Source organism: Talpa occidentalis, unplaced genomic scaffold, assembly GCF_014898055.3.
Source record: "Talpa occidentalis isolate TD23 unplaced genomic scaffold, MPIMG_talOcc4v2.1 talOcc4.5, whole genome shotgun sequence".
Taxonomy (NCBI): Eukaryota; Metazoa; Chordata; class Mammalia; order Eulipotyphla; family Talpidae; genus Talpa; species Talpa occidentalis.
The window spans coordinates 12,864,786-12,890,896 of record NW_023604861.1 but is presented as its reverse complement, the minus strand read 5'-3'; the positions used below and the strand labels follow the sequence as shown (position 1 = coordinate 12,890,896).

General features: G+C 36.2%; 1 protein-coding gene across 4 annotated transcripts in view; it reads left to right on the top strand.

Moving 5' to 3' along the window:
• The window catches only part of GPC5 (glypican 5), a 1,063,734-nt gene that overhangs the window by 326,445 nt on the left and 711,178 nt on the right, over positions 1 to 26,111 (top strand). The window lies entirely within an intron of this gene.

Below are 26,111 nucleotides of genomic sequence, written 5' to 3'. Positions count from 1 at the left end.
AACATCAATTCCAAAGAACACCTGCACCCCTATGTTTATAGCAGCACTGTTTACAATAGCTAAGCTTTGGAAACAACCCAAATGCCCAAAAATAGATGATTGGATCAAGAAGATGTGGTACATATATACCATGGAATATTACTCAGCATTCAAAAAAGATAAACACATGCAATTTGCAGCAAAATGGATGGCACTGGAAGGGATCATGCTCAGCGAAATAAGCCAAAAAGAAAAAGAAAAATACCGGATGGTCTCACTCATAGCAGGAATCTAGAAAACTTAAATAAGGGACCAGGAAAATGAATAACTATAAGAAAGTGAAAATCAAAATCAACAAAAAACTATGAACCAGAGACACTTTTAGGGGGGCAGGGGCGGGAGGGGAGGGATTGGGGTCAGAATGGGGGCACTGCAATTGTATGGGGAATATAACAGTAAAATTTATTATCTAATAAAAAAAAAAAAAGAAGACAAAGTAGGGCCTCCCTGGTGGCTTAAGGGGTAAAGCACCACACTGTGAAGCAATCTGCAGCCACTGCAGCACGAGTTCAATCCCCGGTGGGCCAGGGAGCAACCCACATGGCGCAGCAGACCTCTCCTGCCTCACCCGCTGCTCCCCTCAGCAGTATACTTCAGTCAATCTGCCTGTTCTGTTTGTTCCCCACTCTGTCTCTGTGAATCCTCTCACTCCCTGCATCTCTGGCCTGTACCCCAGCTCTTGTATGCATAAATAAATAAATCTTTTTTTTTTTTTTAAAGTAGCACATAAGAGATTCAAGTGTAGGGCATTTTAATAACAAATGACTAAGTTCACTTGAATGAGATGGGTGAGTCTTGGAATAGCCCCTGGAAAATATTGGTATTTTTCAATCATAAAATATGACCTATAGCATAGTGACATATATGTGTAATTTAATGAATGCCTAGAAAGGGAGTCTCATGTAAACCCCATCAAGTCAGAATATAGAGTTCTGCAAGTATTATAGAAATATTGCCACCAGGAAACAGGTGACACTTTTTCAGATTACAATCACCTCTATTTCCCCAACTGTAACCAATATTCCAGACTTTACTGAGAATCATTCCCTAATACATCTTTCACCTGTATACACATCCCTTAATAGATTTTGACCTGTTTTGAAGTTTCATTGTCTATATTGTTCTGTGTATTATTTTGTTTCTGATAGTTGATGCTTATGTATGGTATTTAGTCTATTTTAATATGTGTAGCTGTGGTTTAGTCATTGTAATTGCTTAATATTTTATGACACAATTTATTGATCTGTTTTGCTGATGGACATTGGGTGTCCATTGGGGCTATTAAGAACAATACTGCCAAGAGCTGTGTTGTATATCCACTCTTACACATGTGTATGTTTCTCTGTGGGGTATATTGAGGAGTGAAATTGCTAGATCCTAAGTTTTGTATGCTCTGAGAATTTTTTAGGTAATAAAACACCACATAGCATTTCCATGTGGTAGCATAAGTTCATACTCATGCTTGTAACTTCTATCCACAACTTGATATCCACCACCATGACTTGAAACTTCTTAGTATCCACCTCTGTTACCAACACGTAACATTGTAAGACTACAATTTTTACCCACTAAGTGATTTTGTAGCTGTGTTTCACTTGTTTTAATTTCCATTTACTTCTTTACTAATGGATCCTGCTATTCATACTCCTTCTTGTGAAGTGCTCATTTTTCATGTGGGCTGTCTTGTCTCTTTTTTAATACTTATAAGAGTTTCTGTTAATTCTCTAGTGCCTCTTTAATTATGTCTTCTTAAAAAGAAAAAAAAAAAACAACAACTCCCACTTGCGATTTGTATTTTCACTATCCTCATAGCAAAATATGATATAAAGGTGTTCTCAGTTGTGATAGAAGAATTTATCAGTTGTTTGGGTTGTGATAGTGGGTGTGGGAATTAAGTAAGTAGCCCTTACCTCTGGAAATAAAGATATGTTCTTGAATATTTTTCTCAAAGGGTTATGGATAGCTAGTTCCACCTGGAGCTGGATTTTTATATTGGGCCATTTAAGTCAATTTATTTTATTTTCCACTTAAATGGATTCCTAGTTGGCTCAAAACATTTTTTTGCAAAATCTGTTTCCTTTTCTTCTCTGCAGTGCTAAATATCTCGTTAATCAAGTGTCCATTAATAAATTGTTGTGTTTATGAACTTTTAATTCTTTTCTATTACCCAAGTGACTCTCTGTGTGGATACCATAGTTTGTTAATTAGTAGATTTTTATGATAAGTTTATGTCTGCTTGAATATCCCTTTGATGCTTTGACACTTGTAATTATATATATATATATATATATAAATCATTTTATCAGATTCTTCCAAATTTATTGGAGGTTTTTTTTTTGGGGGGGGTAAAGATTTATTTATTTATTTATACAAGCACTGGGTACAGTCAGAAGTGCAGGAGGGTGAGAGAATTCACCAGAGCCAAAGCAGGGAACAGAACAGGCAGACTGACAAAATACACTGCTGAGGGGAGCAGCTGGTGTGACAGGAGAGGTCTGCGCGCCATGTGGGACCCTCGCCCGGTGGCCGGGGATCGAACCAGTGCTGCAGAGACTGCGGGCAGCGTGGCAACCCAGCGCTCAACCGCTGTGCCACTGGGGAGGCCCCAAATTTATTGGAGTTTTGGATGGAATTACATTTCATTCACATCTTTACAACACAGTATTTATCTTGGTTAGTCAATTCTCATTCTCAGTCAAGTTTTTAATTTTCTTGGATAGTTAATATTTATAGTTATTCCCAGAATATTTAAATTAATATTGATTGATGATGCCATTTTAATTTTTTCATTGCTTTTACCATTAAATAGGACTTTATTTTGTTTGCATTTTAAAAAAAAATATGTATTTTTACACCAGTTTTCATTTTTGCACAAAGTATGCATTTTCTTCTTGGTTATAGTCCCCATACAATTCCCACCTACTCCCCCCCCCCATAGTGTGTCTCTGGTTTATAGTTGCACAATTTTATATCCAATAACCTTGTAGAACTCCTTAATTAATTATAGAAATTTACCTGTATGTTCTTTGCATATAATACTACTATCTGGGAAAATGTCAGTTTCTCCTTTCTTTCTGTTCCTTATGTTTTTTTATTTATTTTGCTTGCCTTGTTGCATTGTCTAAAACTTCTGGCTATGTTGGATAGAAGTAGACATAATAGGTTGTCTTGTCTTGATTCCAAAATCAAGGTGGTAGTTCAGTTATTTATCAATAAATGCAAGGTTTGCTGTAGATGTTGTATATGTCAGATAATGTTCCCTTTTGTTATTATTTGCTAAGACATTTCATAGTTCCTGGATATTGAATTTTATCTAATGGATTTTCTTAACATTTTATTATGATCATGTGATTTCCTCTAATCTGTCAATATAATTATACAAATAGTTTAATGCTACCAGGTATTCATTCCCAGAACAAATGCAGCTTAGAAATTCTATGATTCTTTTTATACATTGCTAAAATCAATTTGCTAATAATTTTATAGGATTTTTGCATTTGTGATTATGAATAACTAACCTGAAATTTTTCATGTGAAAAAATTGAAATTAAAAGAAAAATCAAAGTATAATATGTCATGCAAATGCAAAATAGAAAATATTTTTGGTGTGAAATCATTTTTTCTAGTAAATAAAAAAGGTTCATGTGGGATTACAATATGATTTTGTAATTCTATACATTTATGAAAATGACCACATTGGCAAATTTAGCTAAGTATGTGCAATTGTAAAGTTTATTGCTTTATTTTTTTTAAAGATTTATTTATTTATATAAGAACCGGGTTACAGGCCGGATGCGTGGGAGGGTGAGAGGATTTACCAGAGACAGAGCGGGGAACAGAACAGGCAAACTGACGAAATACACTGCTGAGGAGAGCAGTAGACGAGGCAGGAGAGGTCTGCTGTGCCATGTGAGTTTCTCTCAGGCCGGCGGGGATGGAACCCACGCTGCAGAGGCTGCGGACAGTTTTGCAGTGCGGTGCTCAACTGCCTGCGCCACCAGGGAGGCCCTATTGCTTTATATCTTTTCTCATCCAGAACTTGTCTCTTTTCTTTATGAATGACTTCAAAATAAGGTGAAGCAAAATAAATTCCATCTTCCCCACTCCTCTAGAAACAGTCATTTGAAATTCATCAGCATCTGTTTGTCCATCTCTTTGTGACAAATGATAGGAGCTCACATGCCATAAAATAACTCTAGATGGTGGCGTGAAGCCAACACGAATAACTTCTAATGTTGAGATGCCTATATTCTGTATTTTTGTTCTTTACTTGTGTTTTAAGAGGGACACCTAGGAAATCCCATTCTCTTTTCTGCAAATTCACATACACTTGTACACTGCATTGTAGGCAGAGCTCTGACAGATCATGAATTTTACTCCAGAAAGTCTAAAGCCACAAAAACAATATAAGATGAAGCCTTTCCTTTTACATATAATAAAAATGTATTGGAGATAACTGATACCTATGTAGGACATTTTAACATGGTGTAGAATAGTGTATGATCTTTCAAAAAGATAATATAACAAATATTTTGAGAGTTCAGGAAAGTGAAAGATCTGTGATAAATGAGAGGAAATGAAATAGAACTTACTGGATTTGCATGAGATGATAGATACAGGGAAACAGTAGATGTGAGGGCAATAATAACTATTTTAATGATAGTTTCTCCATTCATTGTAAATTATCTGAATCTGCAAAGAATGCATATACATAGTAGCTACCACACTGATTGATTCTGTTGCCTTTGCCCTGATCTAGCTTTTACATGTATTATCTCATTAAATGCTTGGAGCAGCCCTATGTAATATCACTTTTATTGAAAAAGAAACTGATGATAAAGCTCTCAAGGACACTTGTCAAGGGATGACAGAGAGCTGATTTCAGGAATGTGTCTCAAATAATGATATTCTGAACTATCAGGATATAGTCTTGCTAAACAGTGATCTCTAAGAAAAGTTTTTTGTTGAAGTGAAATGAAAATGACAATCACAGGTAACTCACACCTAGCATGTTCCACAACTCACTTTATCAAAGTCACCTGATTCTCACCTTCAGTCTAGGCAACTCTTTATTATCAGTTTTAGAAATTTCATGTTAGGATGTGTATATTATATCAGAAGTCCTTTTTTAAAAAGATTTATTTATTTATACAAGCATGGGGGTACAGGCCAGAGGTGTGGGAGGGTGAGAGAATTCACCAGAGACAGAGCAGGGAGCAGAATAGGCAGATGGAAGGAAGACACTGCTGAGGGGAGCAGCGAGCAAGGCAGGAGAGGTCTGCCACACCATGTGGGTATCTCCCTGGCTAGCCGGGAATCGAACTTGCACTGTAGAGGCTGCGGACAGCTTCACAGCACTGCGCTCACCCGCTGTGCCACCGAGGAGGCCCCAGAAGTCATTTTCATCTTAATATTATTCTCCTGTGTCTATGAAGTTTGCCCAGAGGCATTAGCAATTATGAGTATCTTAAAATTATATTTTTAACAAGGACACAATTTCTTAAATGTTTAACTTCTGACATCTATAAAACCAAAGTAGAGGGCCTCCCCGGTGGCGCAGCGGTTGAGCGCTGGGTTGTGAAGCTGCCCGCAGCCTCTGCAGCGCCAGTTCAATCCCCGGCTGCTCCCCGGCCACCGGAGGAGGGTCCCACATGGCGCGCAGACCTCTCCTGCCACCCACTGCTCCCCTCAGCAGTGTACTTCGGTCCTTCTGCCTGCTCTGCTCCCTGCTCTGGCTCTGGTGAATTCTCTCACCCTCCCGCGCTTCTGACTGTACCCAGTGCTTGTGTAAATAAATAAATAAATCTTAAAAAAAAAAACAACAAAGTAGAGTTTTAAGTCAGTATCATTTAGGGATGATGGTAGGAAAATAAGAAAGATAAAACCACAAATTATATTTTAATGGATTATCACTTAATGGGGATTTTAAATTACTGAATTATGAGCAAATGGGAGATAAAGTAAATGTGCTCCATCACCCAGTTGTTTCAGGGTGTGTTGTCAAAAATTTTGTATCTTATGCCACCATTACTGCCAATACATGAAAAAGAACTATCAGGTAGCAATCCCACAGACTGAGAGACTCATTCACCACAACCCTTAACTGTGTAAAAATCATATACCTAACAAAACATCATTTTTATTTGACACATCACAAATAGGAATTGTGACAACATGCCATCATAACCAATATTAGAGGACAAGAAATTAAATAGATGCTCCCTCTTCAGCTTAGCCAAAGATTGGCTGAAATATCCTTAGATGGTAGAGCTCAGAGCTTCAAGACAATTCTTAGGAACTGCCATGATTCATGGCCTCTATAGAATGCATTAGCTAGGTAAAATGGTAAGTGATCAGATGTGATTAAATAAAACCAATGCAGTTAAAACCTTCAGAGAAGGTTAAGACTGTGCAAGTTTAATTCACTCTTCTCAATTCCCAAACCTGCATACTATGTGACTATGAGCTATCTGAAAGGATTCTGAGAATCATAAAACTACAATTAGAACCAACCCGATGCAATGAAGTAATGGATACAGAGGAAGACAGAAGGATCAAGTTATAACTGAATTATGTTGGAATGAAATTTTGAAGGAAGAAAATTAAGACTTTAAATTGAGGGGGTCTAGGAGGAGAGAGACAAGGGGGAGGGAGTTCAGAAAGTATTAAAACACCAGACAGTGTTTTAATTGTAAGAGTATTACAAGATTCAGTAAGTGCTCACAATACACTACACTAGGCCAGTGTCTGTAACAAGGAAAAATGGAGCATGTTAGTCAGATTGAGGTTCTAATAGTAGCAGAGATACTTAATAGTTTAAGCATCACCTGAAATGTATTTTGATGTTTATTTTATGCTTAAGAAAAGACACTTTTGTTTTATATTTGCCACCATATTTACATTCAGAGCCTTTAAAATCTTTAGAATTGTGCCAAGTGATATATTTTATTGAATGGGGTAAAATATTCATAAACAAAATAGTTTATTTCATATTTAAATATTATGTTAAAAAATCCGTTTCCATTATATATGTCAGTTAAGTTGTTCAGTTTCCTAGACTCACTGGGCAAGTATTTGGCCAAATTGAGCAATTTGGATATTTTGAATAATTGAAGGTTTTTAAAATCTTTATATCAGAAGTTAAAACTATAATACATGATAATTTAACATTTAAAATGAAATCTATGTATTTCTCATTCCTGAGGAAAATTTGATGTCCCTAAATCGTTTGTAGCAGTCACAAATTTCTGAGATATCCAATGAACGTCTAAATTACTATTACTAGAAACCTCTATTTTAAAATGGGACTTTTTCAAAATCCCATTCTACAGGAAAACAAATTGAACCCAAAGCTTTTTGATCCAGTTGCCTTTCATGTGTGAGACTCACTTATGGTTCTCTTACTGGGGATCAGGAAAGTTATTTCTTGAATGACAATATGGGTCAAGATCACCTTTATGCTTATTGGAGAAGATGCCAATCCAGAGACCTTTAGCTTAATGACCCACATCTTCTGCATAAGTTACGGTCTGGAACTGCCGCAGGATCTTTTAAAGCTTCATTAGCCTTTTAGGTCACAGGGGAAACATTAAATTAACAAAAAAGGAAAGAAAGAAACCAAATCTCAAGTTAGTGATCCCAAAGAGACTCTGGTCTGTTAGCTTTCCAGCACCCTCAGTTGTGGAGTGCAATGCTGAGTTTGTGTTTTGGTAAATTTTGTGTAACTTCTGTCATTTAATGTTTGCCTCTCTTTGTTTATTTTTCTTGAATTATTAGAGTTTATTTATTTTATTTATTTTAAACATCCTTGTTTATTTTTTCCTAATTTAGGATTCCTCGGTACAATCACTATAGTTTTCCTACCACCAAAGTGTCCACAATCCTCCCTCAAGGGTTTTGGAATATAATGAAACTTGCAGTTGGTCAGAACCTCTCATTCATTAAACCTCTGCATATAAAGCAGACCAACAGTTCACACAAAACATGAGACATAAGGGAAACTGACCTTGTCCTTTCTCCACTCCAAGACCTAATTCTGATTCACACCATTTTAAATAGGTAGGTGGGAGAATTATTCTTAAGTCTTCTCAATTTATTGTTAGCCACACATTGATTTATATATTCTTAGTTTTATGTTTTATAACATAATTTATTTTTTTAATTTGTCTATTTATGCGTGCAAGAACTGGGGTACAGGCCAGAGGTTCAGGGGGTGACAGGATTCACCAAGACAGAGCCGGGAACAGAACAGGCAAGTCGATTGAAACACACTGCTGAAGGGAGCAGCGGGTGAGTCAGGAGGATTCTGCTGCACCATGTGGGCAGCTCCCTGGCTGGCCAAGAATTGAACTCATGCTGCAGTGGCTGCAGACAGCTTCGCAGGTTGTGTCTTAACCCCTGTGCCACCAGGGAGGCCCTTATAACATAATTTAAATGCTTTAAAATATTGATCAATGGTCAAGTGTCCATTGTAAAAACTTTGGCTATCTTTCTGAATTAAGGATAAATATTATGTTGTACAGAATTTTCTGCTGATAAGAGCATGATGTGAGTCCAGAGAACTGTGACCATTTTTAGTGTTATGGGAATAAACTCTCTTTTCTATATTCTTTTATCTCATAACTGTGGATATATCCCTGAAAGACAGAGAAAATGTGATCATAGTATTTTGCATTGATTACCATATACTACTTCTAGAATTTAATATATATAGTACATATGCATGTATTTACGTATAAATATATATTAAAGAAGTGCGCGAAAGCTTTTCTCACTGTAGATGCTAGTACATAAGAGAACAATCCATATCTGAATTCTGAAGGAGCTGGAGGGAAGAGCTTTTTCACATAGACAGGTGAATTAGGATACTTAGCTGACAGGGTCATCACTACATTTCTTATTGGAAAAATGGATTTCTACTGCAGGGCTGGAAAATATTAAAAAATACTCAAGTAGGCTGTAGCATTCAATGAATCATGTCATAAATTGAATGGGAAGAGAATCTGAGCATGTCTTGCAGAGTATGGAGTGAGAAAGGGACCTGCAACATCAGGCAGGCTAGATAAAGAAAAATACCTCATGCCCGCAAAGAGAGCTGTTGGGCTTGAGGTAGAAAATTGAATGGCGATATTTAATCGTGTGCTTTGGTAGCATTGAACCTAAAAAGATTCATCTGTTTTTCAAAGGGATATACTGTGCTAAATGCTATGTGTGTCATCTAAATTATCTTGCCCCACTAAAAGATTATAGGTAGACATTCAGATGTTGTAGAAGTCGTCAGTTTTAGCAAGGTGACCAATGTGTAATACCGAGGGTGTGTACGCTGCAGAAATAACTTATAAAGCATTGCATTTGTATTATAACTATAGGGTAGGTTCGTAGCTGAGGAGGGAAGGAAGAAAGGAAAGCAGGAAGGGAGAAGGGGAAGTAGGAAGGGGAGAGAGAAGGAGGGAAGAGAGAAGAAAGGAGACACATGTCTCAGGTAGATCAAGGTCACCTGATAAAATATTTCAGTGTGTTTCTGAACACATAGGCAGATTGAGACTATTTAGTTTTTCAAGATGCACTGGCTTTAGGGGATAGTTAAGCGTGAACAGGACTTAATGATTTGTACTTTCTGTAGCACAATAATACTTGCTGTTGGTGCTCAGGAAGATCAACCATTTTGAGGGAATGAAGGAATGAAATTTGATTCTATCCTTTTGCTCTAAACATGGTCTTATTTTATGCAGGAATTCTGATACTTTATTCATTTTTTGGGTACATATGTTTTTCTGAGCCTCAGATATCACATTCTAAGATTCAAAAAGGATTTCTTTGCTGGTTTAGAATATTTGGCAGAGGAATGTGAACATATTTAAAAATAAGGAATTCATTTAGCATTTGTCTGGTTGATCTCATAAAGGAAGTAAAGAGGGGAAGAATAAAATGTTTTACTTCTAAAGGTTACAATTTTAAAATATTTTTTCCCTATAATGTGTAAAGACTCAGTGATCTGAATGGTATTACTGCAGCTAGGAATGCTGCATTTTAAAGAAAACTCCTGGTAAGGAGTAAGCTTGACTGTAAGGATGATATTGGTTTTATTACCTCAGTGACATCTGAGCTGAGCCTTCTGCCTTCTGTTATAAATGATGAGATATAAGGAGTGAAAATTTGGAAAACCTTTCAGAATGCATCTTAATTTATTGTATCATCTGGCTAAAAGGACTCCTGCCTAAGACCGTAACATGAAAGTTCATGAAAATAATATGAATTTCGTTATCCTGTAGCATTGAAGTGTTTACATTACTCCCCTATTATTTTGTTGGGCACTATTTCAATGATTTTTACGTTTGGCTGTTTATTGGCTCTTTTTTCCCCCATAATTTTAAGTTTTTATTGGACTAGGAAACAAATCTGCTATAGTCATTATTGCTAATTGACTGTGTAATTGAATACAATTGAATCCTAAACATTTACTGAGCAACTACTTTGTATACAGCAGGGAAAAAAAACAGAGAAAATGACAACTAGTGTTTTTCATGCCTTAAGTTTTTGTAGTCAACATTCTGGGAGGGCTGCATAAACACACAAAACTACAAATATGCCCAAAAATTCAACTTAAGATATAGAAAGGTGTCATGGGTTTACAAGGGAGGGAGAAGTTGCTGGCTGAAGTCTACATAACAGGTAGTCATTGGAATCAGCTGAATAAGGAGTCACAGTATGAGAATGGGTGTGTGTATGAAGAGTCAGGGGTATTATTTCTCAGCGGAAGAAACATGAACACAGTCACTGAAATATTCAGATGTGTGAAGTATTTTTGGAATGCCAAATACATTTGGTAGACCACAGATTTTTTTTTTTTGAGAAAAATTGGCAGAAAATTGGATTAAAAACAAAATTTTCTTCAACTCTCAATAGTCTTTGGATGCTGTTTTAAAACACATGCGGATATTGCTTATAAAAATGTGGGAAAAAATAAAAATGTGGAAATCTGCCAAGTTCTTAAATAGGGAGGTGAGAGAGTCATAACACACATTCAGAGAAACAACTGTAGTGTCTATGAGAAGCCCTAGTGACTGAGCCGGCATATGGGAGGAAGGAGTGTGCATTTGGTGGTGTCTGAAATATTTCTGGCGAAACATAAACCTTCCAGATGCAAAGCTAATGAAAAGTAGGAAACAGCTGCAAAAATAAAATGCAGTTCTTATTGCCATGACTTGGTGACAGACTGGTAGAAGAAATAATGGAAAATTCAAGGATTATAGAGGAATGAGCCCTGTGATTTCAAGCTTTGGTGAATTCTGACATTGTAATGTCTTTGATAAGGAAAACAGGAAGATAGTTAGGTTTTTAGAAAATGCCTTTTTAGGAATGGAAATATATACTTAGGGAAGTTTTGTATTTCTCTGATATTTATCCTCATGATAGATTTTACCAGGGCAGGATGTAAAGGATAAGAGGATGGAATCAATTCTCTAGCCAACTATAGTGAGAAAGAATGAAAGAATCATACAAAAAAATTAAGATGATTTATTTTAAATATTTTAGAGGAAACAGGGCCTCCTTGGTGACCTAGGGATTATGTCTCAGAACTATCATTGTGACGGCCTGAGTTCGATCCCTAGCTAGGAAATTACCCACATGGTAATTTCTCCTGTCTCACCCACTGCTCCCCTCAGCAGTGCATTTCAGTCAATCTGCCTGTTCTGCTCCCCACTCTGTCTCTGGTGAATCCTCTCACGCCCCTGCACCTCTGGCCTGTACCCTAGTTCTTATATGCAAAAAAAAAATGGGAGAAAATGCTGTTTGAACAATTTTGGAAGTCATGTGGAGTCATAGAAGGATGAAGTCTGAGAAGAGCTAACTGGATCATCGTTAACCTTTGTTTGAGGTTGGAATTCTGTGAAAGCCAAGATTCTAGTGAAAGCTTTATGAAGGGCATGCTCTGTAAGGAAACTTCTGATGTTATCTGGGAATCATCATGAGGATGATTGCTCACAGGAGAAAAGTTTCAGCAGATGCCATTGGAAGCTCGTGAGTATGAATTGCATCACAGTCTTGTCTTGAGGCAAAGTGAAGTTCCACATCAATCAGCCACTGGCGAGGGGCCAGTGATTGCAAGCTTCAAGCCAGCAGAGGATTTCCTTCCATCTAGGACCCTCAGAGAAGAATGTAGGAGTGAACCATCAGCTGCCAACCAATTACAGGCTGGGGAGGGCACGCTGGCATGCTGGTCCCTTTAGTGGAATGTGGTGTGGAACATGTAGGCTTCCGTAGTCCTTGCGTGATCTGTTTCCTTTGGGTTGGGATGCAGGCATAGGATTGGAGTACTCACAGGGGTGAGACCAAGGAGACACAAAAGCTGGAAAGGAAGTTGGGGGCAATCTGTCATGTTTTTTAGATTTAATAAGACTTGGTAACTTTTGAGAGAACTAGAGTGAAACAGAGTGAAAGGACTATGGTTCCTGTCAGACCAAAAATGAATGCCAGCCCAAGTTGGCATGAAAGGTTTGGCCTTGGGAAGTCAGTACATGACTTTCTTTTGCTCTTTCTTAATAGAGAGGTAGAGTGTAGAATTGTGGTGTGTGGGCAAATTTTTAGCAACTGTCTCTGGGAAAAGTCCTGTGTTTGTAGCATTTACTGATTTCTGTTGTATAAAGGTATAAATATTTTCACCATGGCTGATTTTAAGCTACCAGTTATGACCTTAGGTGACTTGCAAAAGTCCTGAAAATATAGTAAATCACTTCTGCCTTGGAATAACCTTTGATTGATGTGTGAATTTGCAAATTAGCTATAGGGAGAAAAAAAGTCGAAAGTACTTTTCTTAAAACCCTTGCATCTAATATTCAAAAAGGTTAGAATAGATCATCTCTGGAGATAAGATTTGAAGAACACAGGATTTACTCATGTGTAAATGAGAGAAGCATGAGAAAGGTTATTTTCAGGTGACTGTGACAATTAATATACCGTGATTTTCCACAAAAGAATGCTATTAAAAATCTCACACATTTTATTTTTGTGATATATTAATTAATGTCTTTAATGTTTGGAATTTGATAATTTTTTGTTTCTTTAATATAGTGAAGCTTGTTTATTTATTGGATCTTAGTATCACATCTTGACACAGAATTCTTAGATAAATGTTACCGTGAAAATTGATGGATTAGATTTTTGTAGTCATTTAATCTTAATGAGTAAATACAATTTACCTTGACCAAGAAGGTACAGACAAGTGTTCTTTACTCTTCTCCTGAAATCCTGTTGTACCTACAAATCTTTATGAAGAAAGGAACTACCCCCTTAACAGACCACAAAATATTAGAAAACATTATATATTAGTTGCATATTTTAGTCCTATTCTTGTATTTCCTAATTTTATAGCAACCAAGGATTTGTCACTTTCTAGATGCTTGCTTGGAAAAGTTTTAAAATTCTTCAAGGTTCTGTTTTTTTTCATCAGTCAAATGGAAACAATCTTTTCCCCCACAGAGGATTACTAGATCTCAGTTAAAATTCGGTAATGGTTAATGATGTAGACAAGCCCCCAATTTATAATGATTTTAATTATGATTTTTCAACTTTAGTGGTGGGAAAGTAATATACATCCAGTAGAAACAATACTTTGAATTTTGATCTTTTTGGGACTAACAACATGTGGTAAGATATTCTCTTGTGATATTGTACTCTAACAGTGAATCACAGTCTCCAGTGAGCCATGCAATCCCAAGGTGAAAAACCAATTCTACAAACAATTTTCACTTTTAGTGTAGTAATCAATAAAATACATGAGATATTCAATACTGTTTTTTTAATAAAATAAACTTTGTATTAAATGATTTTGTCCAACTCTAAGATAATATAAACATTCTGAGTATGATTAAGGTAGACAAGGCTAAGCTATGATGTTTGGTAGGTTAAACATATTTTTTAAATATTTATTTTATTTATTTATGCATACAAGAGCTGAGGTGTAGCCCAGAAGTTGAGGGGGGGAGCGGTGGAGAGGATTCACCAGAGACACAGTGAGAGCACAACAGGCCGATTGACCGAAATACACTGCTAAGGGGAGCAGTGGTGAGGTAGGAGAGTTCTACTGCTCCATGTGGGTTAGCTCCCTTGCTGGGGATAGAACACCTGCTTCAGTGGTTGCCGATAGCTTCATAGTGCTGAGACTTAGCCTCTTGTGCCACCAGAGAGGCTCAGGTTAAGCATATTAAATGCATGTTCAACTGATATATTCAACTTATGAAAGGTGTATTAGGTCATAACTCCTTTGTACGTCCAGGAAGATTTATACTTTACCTGGGGATTTTATCACCATAATTCACATTATTACCATCCCTATCCCTATTTTATTTCCCTGTAGGCTGAAAGAGGCACAGTTTATAGTGTACACACAATTAAATGGAAATTTAGGAAACTGTTTCTACCTTCTCCACAGAAGGATTTCTGTGGTTCCCCACACATTTTAAACTCGAAGTACACACGTGGTTGCAAGAAACTTTACATAGTCAGAAGTCTTTCCCTTGACATAGTCATGTAGTTTACTCAATCACATAAACAGTCTAATTTACAATCAGATTCATTTCACATCCTCACAATGTAACTTATAGCCCTAAATCACATGTTTCATGTTGAAGGAAAAAAACAGCAACTATTATATCACCCTTGTGATGTACAAATGCTCATATTTCCTAGTAAAACATGTTTAATGAGGAATTTATTGAAAAATTTCACTTCTTTTTTTAGTTAAGGTTTTTGTAAATTTGTGTCTCCTTGGAAGATATGTAAATAGAGTATGATATTGAAATAATAATGTGTTCTGATCTTGTGTAGTAAGTGATACATTTTTAGAGAACCCAGATCTTTTGTGAAGTACATATTCACCGAGAGAAGTGAGTTCTTGTATGCTCTAACAGAATTTACTATCTATTGACTTTTGAATGGCTCTTTATGAAGACAGAATGAAGGGGAGACCTAAGCATAATTTCTAAATACTTGAATACCCTTTGGAAGTATAGTCAACAGCTTTTTCTCTTTCAAGTACTGCCATTTCCTTTCACAAAATTAACCAGTCTTATCTGAAATGCTCTTAATAAAGTTTTGTAATTACACTAGAATAAGATAAGGGTTCTCATTATGTATGGGTTTCAAAAAGGTTTGAGAAAAAATTGACATTAATGATAAAATGTATATTTCTTCCCAAATTGAAGATGGTTAACATGAAGACTAAGTTCAGAGAAGAGGATATGTGGTTAATTGTAACTTGAACAGTTGAAATAGGTATAAAAGTATGACTGACAATTAGGAATGCAGCTATACTAAGTAACAACTCTTTAAAATTAGGCTCTGTTTCTGGTAATAGGTAAACAGGTTTCTGCACATAAATGTATTATATGTATGTATATGTGCATACATACTTAGATTAGAACAGATTATTGAATAGTATAAGTATACCATTGCACAACTGAAAAAAACAAATCCCTCAAAGAGAAACTATGTACAATTAGATATGGTCTCCTTTTTCTTAGCTGTTGAAATTATATATATTACAGAGTGGATTATATATATTATATGTAGAGGAAAAATTGAGCTTTTTCCATGAAATTTGATTAATATTTCTGCTTTGGTTCCATATCTTAGTGTGAGAAAAAGTTAATAATATCAGAAGAATAATGATATACATAATGCTGATTAAAACATATTTAAGTCAGTGTAACTAGATGGATATAAAGGGATATATAGAAAAAGCTTGATAATATTTAAAAAAAATTATTTTCCTTTTGCTGGTAATTAAGTTGGAAATTACAACTCCTGGTTCAATCATCTCTCTCTGGAATCCTTTTCAAAGAAAAACGTGTTGGCAAAAATTTTGAATTCATTTTGTTTTCAAATGTGCTTTAATGGCCATAATAAGACTATTTTTTACATAAAATAGTTATTCTTTATAGACCTGTGATAGAAAATACAGCCCCGGGCACTGTACTCTTCCCATCACTTTATGGAACATCATTATAGTTGAGCAAAATATATTTCATATTTATTTTTTAAAGATTTATTTATTTTACTCAAGAACTGGGGTATAGGCCAGATGCGTGGGAGGGTGAGAGGATTCACCAGAGACAGAGCAGGGAGCAGAACAGGCAGACTGAAGAAATACACTGCTGAGGGGAGCAGCGGTCGGCAAGAGAGGTCTGTTGCGCCATGTGGGACCCTTGCCGGCTGGCTGGGATTGAACCAGCACTGCAGAGGCTGCGGGCAGCTTCGCAGCCCAGTGCTCAACAGCCTGCACCACCAGGGGAGGCCCTATTTTTTATATTTAGATATAATAGTAACCCCTTTGCTATTACACATCATGATGTCATGTAATTGTTCATGTAATTGTTCTGTGGATAGTGTTAACAATATTTTACAGGGAAGCTTCTTTTTAGTCCTTAATTTTTGGTGTAAGAATCATGAATATTGATTGGAAAAAATCTGACACCAAACATTTGAATTCCAGTTTTTATTTGCGTGTCAATTCTATGCTTTATTTACTATCTCCTTGAAAGACTAATTTTCTCTATTTTACTAAGAAGGAATCACAGTATTTTGGAGTTGCCTCTCCGTTAGTTTGTTGGATAAAATGACCAAAATGTATTCAGTTTTTCAATTGAAGAATATTTATTGGATGCTATTATATATCACAAACAATAGAAGAAACTAGGAATTATTAAAGCTGTAAGTGGATTCATCCCTATCCTCAGCAACCTGTAAACATGGGGAAGCTTGAAATAAAAGCAATGAGAAGGAAATACACTTGGATACATGCCTGGGAGACACTGACTACCAGGAAGACTTTCTGGAGGAGTCTGTGCCAAACAAAACTGGAAAGAGAGGAAAATGGAAAAGAAGAAAGATAAAAAAGGAGGATGCTTTTGAATAGTTTCATTTGTTTCATACGTGAGGCTTACCTGTTGATAACTCAATCAAGGAAATATAATTTTTGAACTAATCTACAGTAGTAAAGATTTCCAATTGGTTTCTCCAAGAGATTTGAAAAGATTGATCCATCAATACTTCCGTGTACTTTGAAGTAAATTGTTATGCAAATAATTTATAAGATATTATTACCATAGTCTTGCTTAAAAAAAAAAAACAGCCTAGATGTTGCTGGAAAGATATTTTTATGAAAAATGTCAATTTTCAGTGTTTAACCATATTGACTACAGACATCTTACTATCTTGAACTCAGTATTGCTTAAATATGAAGCTATTTCTGGAAATTCTTTGTACATATTAGCTTTTGGTGTATTAAAGAAAGAGGTCAACCCCTGTCAGCTTGTATTATGATTCTTCAATTCTTATACCTGTCTCTTCCACCCTCATGCTACAGACTTTGTAGGCTTTCTTTGTAATAATGTATGCATCGACTCCTCCTGAGTATACACATACATGGCTGTTTTCAAAAAAGGCAAATTTTAACACATCAACACTTTTCCTTTTAGTAGAAAGACATGACAGAGATTTCTATCAATACATTCCAAATTACCAGTGTTTCTGTGTCTGACTTTCTGATGGTTTTTACCTGGGCATTATAACATTATGTAAGTTTCAGTGTGTATCCATGAAAACCAACATATTTATATACTGCATTAAGGTCATCACTAAAAGTACAAATAAACAAGTGAACTAATACATAAAACAAAAATAAACTTTTAGACTAAGACAAATTAGTGGTTACCAGAGGGGAGGGGTTAGATTGAAGGGATATAAATTGGGTTAAAGGGGTCAATTGTATAGTGAAGGAAAAAAGGTATTTTTTTAAAGATTCATTTATGCATACAAGAACAGGGGTACAGGCCAGAGGTGTGGGCGGTGAAAGGATCCACCAGAGACAGAGTGGGAAACAGAACAGGCAGATTGACTGAAATATACTGCTGAGGGGAGCAGCAGGCGAATCAGGAGAGGTCTGCTGCGCCATTGTGGGTTGCTCCCTGGCTGGAGATTGAACTTGTGCTATGGAGGCTGCAGTTAGCTTCATAGGTTGTGTCTCAACCCCTTGCACCACCAGGGAGGCCCTAAGTGGTAGATTTTTAACATGCTTTTCTAACTAGTTTCTAGTAGCCATAGAAGAGAAAAAAGGCAAAGAAAAAGATTTAACTTCAAACGTCAGTGACTTTTCAGGTCTTAACAGTATAGTTTTACATCTAAGCAATGAAATCTTGTTTAATCTTCCTTAGAAATGTCTGTAAAATGTGTGCTTTTCCACTAGCTTTTACAACTGTGCAATCTATTTTCAAACCTGCACATAAAATCAGTCAATCTTTCCTGATATAATAGGGCTGTGTGAAGATTAGTTCTAATAGAATAAGGACTGCTTACTTTTTACTAATTTTAGGACTTCCTATTGTGAAATATCAGCAACATTCTAAACAGGCTATATACATAAGAATCAAAATTGGGAATACTGTAGTAATGTATAGTTAATATATGGGATTAAATCCTTGAATTATGAAGCCAAAGTGATTATTATTCAGACATAAGTAAAGGAAAAGTATCATTTAAAAAAAATCTTTGACATAATGGCATTCCAAATTGCCTTAATTCTAAAGAACATAAAATAGATTCTGATGCTTCTAAACCTCAAATACCTATGAGAACTACTATCCAGATACTGTGCTTTCTGTAATGATTCAGTTAGGAAATGAGTTTTCAATTTTCAGTTTTTCATCATTACTTGAACTTTTTTTTGTATTGTTTTTCTTGAGGTAACATTGTTTTCCAACACTGTGGATGGCTCAGAGGCAGAGGTTTACAACTTTTCCAATGCATGTTACCCTAACACACCCACCACCAAGACACCCATAATCCTCTGCAACATTATCTTATTGTGGAAAAATTTATATTGAAATTTGTAGATGTGAAATACACAATATGATGAGTTTGAGAACTGTTACATACATGTAATAAAAACATAATCAAAATTCAGAATATTTCTATACCCTTGAATGTTCCCTCTGTTCTTTTCTAGTTATTTTCCAATGGCACCACACACCTGCAGTCTATCTCCATGTATTTGTTAAGTCTATTCCTGGATTTCAAATTTTGTCTTGTTATTTTTGTTTTACATGATTTTTTGAAATCCATTCAGATGCTGCATATATCAGTAGTGCACCATTTTTATTATTGAAATGTTTTCCATTGTAAGAATACACCAGAAGTTTTTATCCATCTTCCTATGGACGAACATTTGTTTTCTTTTTGTATGATTCACTTACTTTTAGTAATGTTCCTATAGAGATTTGTGTGAAAACATTTTTCTGGCCATATTTCTTTCTTTTGTGTAAATGCTTAGGAGTAGAATTGCTGAATAATAGAATATGTGAATATTTAGTTTTGTAGAAACTGGAACAGTTTTCAGAAATGTATACTCCATTTTGAGAGTTTGAGTTGTTTCATATTTTCATCAACATTTAGTGTTGTCATTTTTTCCTCCATGGTGTTATTGCTATGGGATTTCATTTTGCACGTAATTATAGATGCCGAACACATTTCTATGTACATAATGCCCTTGCCCATCACTTCTTTTTTGAAGTATGTGTTCAGAACAACTCTGGTTATTTGCAAATTTGGTTGCCTTTTGTTATTGATGGGTAAGATTTCCATACATATTTCAGATAAAAGGTTTTTTGGGGTCTATTTTATTTTTTTTAAGATTTATTTAGATATTTATTTATTTATTTATTTATTTATTTATTTATTTATTTATTTATTTATACAAGCACTGGGTACAGTCAGAAGCGCGGGAGGGTAAGAGAATTCACCAGAGCCAAAGCGGGGAGCAGAACAGGCAGACCAACGAAGTACACCACTGATGGGAGCAGCGGGCGGCAGGAGAGGTCTGCGTGCCATGTGGGACCCTCGCCCGGTGGCTGGGGATCAAACCAGTGCTACAGAGGCTGCCAGCAGCTTCGCTCAACTGCTGCGCTACCGGGGAGGCCCCTGGGTATATTTTAAATACTTATCTCAGACTGTGACTTGCCCTTCTTTTTCTTAAGAATCTTTTAAAAAGTTCTTTTTTTCCTTTTTGAAGGAATATGCTAAATATTGAATAATTTGCAAGAACACCCCCCACCCCACAAAATTATCTGTCCCAAAATGTCAAGAATGATAGTGTTGACATTGGAAAATCCTACTTTAGTTTGTATTTTCTAAAAATACTTATTCATATACATGTATTATAAATACAAATTTATATAAAATACATATGTATGTAAATTTTTTTATGTAGAGTGTGCATATACACACATATATACACAAAATATATGGGTGTCTCACACATAAGCACAACAAAGGCGTATTATAACCATCAAAACCAGGAAATTAATATTAACACATTCCTCCCATCTAATCCTCAAACTTCCATTAAAGTTTCAACAATCACAGGAAAAACATCAAGTTCAGAATTGTGGATTGACTTTAATGTCAAGTGTTTGTAGTATCCTTGTGTCAGGAAAATAATTTCAGACTTTCCTTGACCATAACACGTATGCAGATTTCTAATCGTTTCCTTTTCCTTCTTCCTTTCTCCTTTTCCTTTTTCCTTTCTTTCTTCATCACAGTTTCCCCTCCATCCACCTCCACCCCCTCCTCCCATCCTTACTTTCCTCTTACTTCTTCCCTTTTTCTATTTTTGCATTTTGGAATACATCAATTTCAGTTATCTGATGTTTGTAATGAGATTTAGCTAATACATTTCAACAAGAATATCACAGAATCGAGTTTGAAACCTTTTTTTCTTTACATTCTTTCAGAGGTTGTGTGATTTTTTTTTAATTTTTTTTTAAAGATTTATTTATTTATTTATACAAGCACTGGGTACAGTCAGAAGCGCGGGAGGGTGAGAGAATTCACCAGAGCCAGAGCGGGGAGCAGAGCAGGCAGAAGGACCGAAGCACACTGCTGAGGAGAGCAGCGGGCGGCAGGAGAGGTCTGCGCGCCATGTGGGGCCCTCCTCCGGTTGCCGGGGAGCAGCCGGGGATCGAACTGGCGCTGCAGAGGCTGTGGGCAGCTACACAACCCAGTGCTCAACCACTGCGCCGCCGGCGAGGCCCAGGGATTGTGTGATTTTAATTTATCTTATTACTGATGATGCTTATTTTGACAGGTCGATGAAGATGGTATCTACATTTAGTGTCTGTCTCCAGACTCTTAATTTATGTCATGATTTTTGAAAGACAATAAGAACTTTAATCATTTGTTCACCTGTTTTGTCCATTAGCTCAAGTGGGATGTTTGCCCCACATTGTCCTTGTAGTTAGGGTACATATGGCAACAGTCAAACCTATTTGTTGTCTTCAGTTGAAGTTGTATTATTTTTGCCTCAATGTTGTATTTCAGTTGCTTCTCTCTGTAGTGATGCCACCACATTCCTAGTTGCTCAAGCTGAGACTCCCCACTGGAGCTGATATCCTTACATAACCACTTGCTATCCATAGCCTATTAAATTAGTGAACTGGAAAGAGAGCAAGAGTTTAACCAGTCCTGGTTGAAGAATCAGACAAGAGGAAGAATGGGACAAAGAGATAAACAGTGAGGGGTTAAGTTGGAAACCCTTTTCGGCACAGACACGGCTTGGATCCTCTTCTTTTTCAAAAATGAGTTAAGTCAAAAAACTCCGTCAGTTGATAGTTTCTGTCACATTAAAAAGGAAAATGCCTATAGCTCACCAATAATAGAAGAGAAAATATGCTTTATAAATATTATGGGAAGCAGAAGTGAGGTATAAAGAACATTGATTTGGTGATATATATTTTTAAAGGACAACGATAAAATGAAGATGGGATGAAAGGATGACATGGTGAGATGTTTAGAAAAGGATAGAGAACAAGGAAAAGTAAGAAGACAAATGAATGCCAGGATTTTCAGATATGCAGTGACATCAATAGTAAACCACTTTACTTTCCTCAAAGATCTATGGAATGCCATTTTTTAGCCAGTTAAATACATGAATCCAAATGTTAATGCTGATAAATTATTTCGGTACCACTAATACTAAAGAATGACTCCTAGGTGTTGATTTTATTTTCAGAGTATTATTATTAATATTACATGATCAGTCAAAAGGGTTTGATTCACTTTTTTGGATGCCCCCACTGGTAAAGACTGTTAATTAAGAGAGAGATGGGCTGAAACACTCTATCAAATATTCATATTCACCCAAGTAATTTGAGTATCTGTTTGCTCTTTTTCACATTATAACCATTGCTACCTCCCTAAAGATGAGGAACTCCCTTATATAACATTAAATGCATCACAAGTAAGAAAATGGTTCATTAGAAAAGGAGTAGATAAAAATACTTAAACAAATGACAGCAATTCTTGTCCTGAGCCTTTATTTATTACTCTTGAGGGTTTTCTGCTAAACTGAAGCATGATGAAATAATATATAAAATATATAAGAAATTAAGGGAAAAACTCAGCCATATAAGGTCTTAAAATTATCATTGTAGTTCACTGTAAGGGATAGTCTTTATAATTATGATTAAAAGGGTGATTTAGTGGGCACATTACTCAAAATCATAAGACACATTGCTTATAGTACAGTTAATTTTACCCATGCTAACAGGGTTCTTATCAGGAATGAAGACTCTTCAAGGAAACAATAAGGAAGCTACCTTAGCCCTGTGTCTTCAGGAAATTCACAAGTTAGACCCCTTGTTCTAAGCTATTCAACAGTAGCCCCCCTTCACCTTTAGTAATGCCCTGGAATGGACAACATATTTATAATAACTCTATACTTAAAAAGATCTTTTATCAATTTTCTAGACATATATTCTTTTATGGTTTAAATAATATTCTGTAAATGGTTTTAATATTGCCTTTGTCATTTTAACATAGTGTAGCTAGACCTACCTTTTGTCTGTTTTTTTTGTAGATAATTATAATGTTTGTGTGTGATATCCTGGAATGAATTTGCCATAATTTACCTATCTATCCTTCCACTGTTTTTAATTTTGCTCCCCAAAATAATGTCATGATAGATTTCTTTGTACTTTGACTATTTTGTTGATTTACTTGCCATGGTAAAATTTCAATTATTTATTCAAAAGTACTGAACTTGCCTTAGGATTTTTATAATGATGTATATTTCAGCTGGAGAGAATTTCATCCTATAGTTTAGGCAAAAAAAAAAAAAAATTAACAAACAAAAGGCATCCAAACTGCCTTTGCCTAGACTTCTGTGGAAATTGCATTTCAGGTTTGACATTACATAGAAACAGGTTGATTCTTTCATTTGACCTTTATTTCCTGACTGCCCTTCTTATCTTGTGTTGGTAATAATATTCAAGTTTCTCATCTGTTTTGTATTCCTACACCATATCAGAGCTGTCATTTTGTGCTAATTTTCCATAAATTACCTAGCAAAAACAAACCACTCAATAACAAGGAATGAATTGAGTCTATGCTCCTTTGACTTACGATTTCTGAGGCTGGAGATCTCCTGTGGCTAAAGGAAAATATTCAACATATCAGTGTTATGTCAAACATCAGTTCTGAAATGATCAGGTAATCTCAAACCTCCAAGGGTGTGCTGTGGGTTCCAAGAGATATGCGGTGTTGTTTTAAAGGAAATAGGAAATGTCAGACTTGTGTCTCTAAGGTTTGGTCTCTTGAGTCATGGATCATATGTGTCCTTTATTGGATGCCCTTTTGTCTTATAAGGTAGAGATATTCAGTCTCGGTTTGGAATCTTTGCTCCCCTTCTTGATTCGAATTAATCTTGACAATTTCATATCTCCCCTTGGTTTGCATTTTGCCAGGATAGTAGCCCTCATTTTTGAAGCTCCCCTTTACACCATTGAGGCACCTTTTAATGGTAACTCACTTAATAGTAGCCCCAAATAGGTATGCAAAAGAGAATACCTTACACATTTTTTAAATTGAGATTTTGGAAACTTAAGATACATTTTGTGAATTTATAACTGCAGCATTTGATGTTTTTTAATCTAATAACTTTCTTCAGTAATTCATTTGCAGAGGATTTAAACATCTTTAATTTTTTTCCCCTCAGGAAAGATTTGTTTGTCCCCATTCCTCTACTTTGAAGGATTAAATTTGCTATCTAAGACATTTCCTTCCACACATACATAGATGCATATATATCACATGTTCTTGCTTTTTTTTTTTTTTGGAGTTTTGCTAGTTTTTGTCTAAATATGGGTAAATCATCACCGTCTAGTCACTAAACTTAGTCCTTTTATTCTTATATTTCATTCATACCTGTGGTTATTGTTTCTGATTGAGTTCCTCCTGTTTCTTTCTCATGCATATATTATTTCTTGCATCAAAACCGATCTCTGGCATACCCACCCAGTTTCTTCTCTGTCCGTTTTTAATCTTTCCTCTGGATTCTGAGTCAACATCTACTATAGCCTCCCAGTGTATTGGTTTTCGTCTCCATGGATTCCATTGAGGATGGTGTCCTGCCGCTGTATTTTAGTTTTCATGACAGTCTCCTAATCGTAACTATGTCCCATTTTGACCTATTTTGTCATTATAACTTTCATTTCCTGTTCCATAAATGGCCTGCATTTCTACGTACCTTCTATAGTTTATGTAGTTTAAAGCAATTTTATAAATTTTTCTTCTGAACGGACAGTGAATGTTTTTAATGATATTCTTCCCACAACTCCCTGAGTCCCCAGCTCATTGAGTTTTCAGCATGATACTCCCTTTTTTCAGGGTAATTTTAGGTATGTGTGTGCACATGTGCATGTGTGTGTGTGTGTGTGTGTGTGTGTGAGAGAGAGAGAGAGAGAGAGAGAGAGAGAAAGAGAGAGACAGACATTTCTATTTTATTTTCCCCACTCTCTTTATCTTGAAGGTAGTGATATTTATTCCAAAATAGAGTTTTATACACAAAGCAGTAGTCACTTTTCCATTAGTGTAGTCATTGTTCCTTGAGATGATGGCTAAGCTCCTTTTTAATTCTAAATTGGAGTAAGTTGATCTGTACAGTTCTTCTTAGCAGCTGGTAAGCATTGATTGGAATAAATCAACCTGACTAAGGTGGATACTTCTTATATCCTGTCTGGTTTCAGACAGAAGGCATATTACAATACTCAGCATGCATGTAGAGTGGAGTTGGGGGTGGTGGCAAGAATAAGTGTTTGTAAATACAGCAGAAAGTTCTACTTTCTGGTGGGGTAATAAAGGACAACTTTATTTTATTTGGCAATTAATTTGAAATAGCCTGTTGGTATCCTGTGGGTCTTTTTTTTTTTTTTTTTTTTTTTGTCAGTGGTTTCCAATTTGGTTTATAATCTTTTCATAGTTCCCTAAATGTTGTTAAAACCCCATTGCACTAGGGCCTCCCCTGGTGGCGCAGCATTGAGCGCTGGGCTTCGAGGCTGCCTGCAGCCTCTGCAGCGCTGTTTCATTCCCCGGCCACCAGCGAGGGTTCCACAAAAAAAAAAATACAACAACAACAACTCATTGCACTAAATGGCAAAATGGAATATGGGGAAGGGAAGATAAAAAGGAGGAAAAGTTGTGAGTTAATGATTTGGGGAGAGGCAACAGAGGGAGAGAAGAAGGCTTGGGTTTTTAGATTCCTTCTAGCACCTTCGAAGCTCTACTCACTCCCCCTAATCAAAGCTTTTTTTTTTTAAGATTTATTTATTTATTTATTTATTTATTTATTTATTTATTTATTTAATTTATACAAGCACTGGGTACAGTCAGAAGCACGGGAGGGTGAGAGAATTCACCAGAGTCAGAGCGGGGAACAGAACAGGGAGACTGATGAAGTACACTGATGAGACTGCTGAGGGGAGCAGCGGGCAGCAGGAGAGGTCTGCACGCCATGTGGGATCCTTGCCCAGCGGCCTGGGATCGAACCGGCACTGCAGAGACTGCGGGCATCTTCACAACCCAGAGCTCAACCTCTGTGCCACCGGGGAGGACCTCAAAGCTTTTCTTAAGGAAACTACTCCCCAGGGCCTGGAAGACCCCTGAGACGTCCTGTTTCTTGACTGTTGCTTTCTCATCTCCTTAGGAAGGTGTTCTAGGAGTTATGTGGGAATACCAGTCTCTGC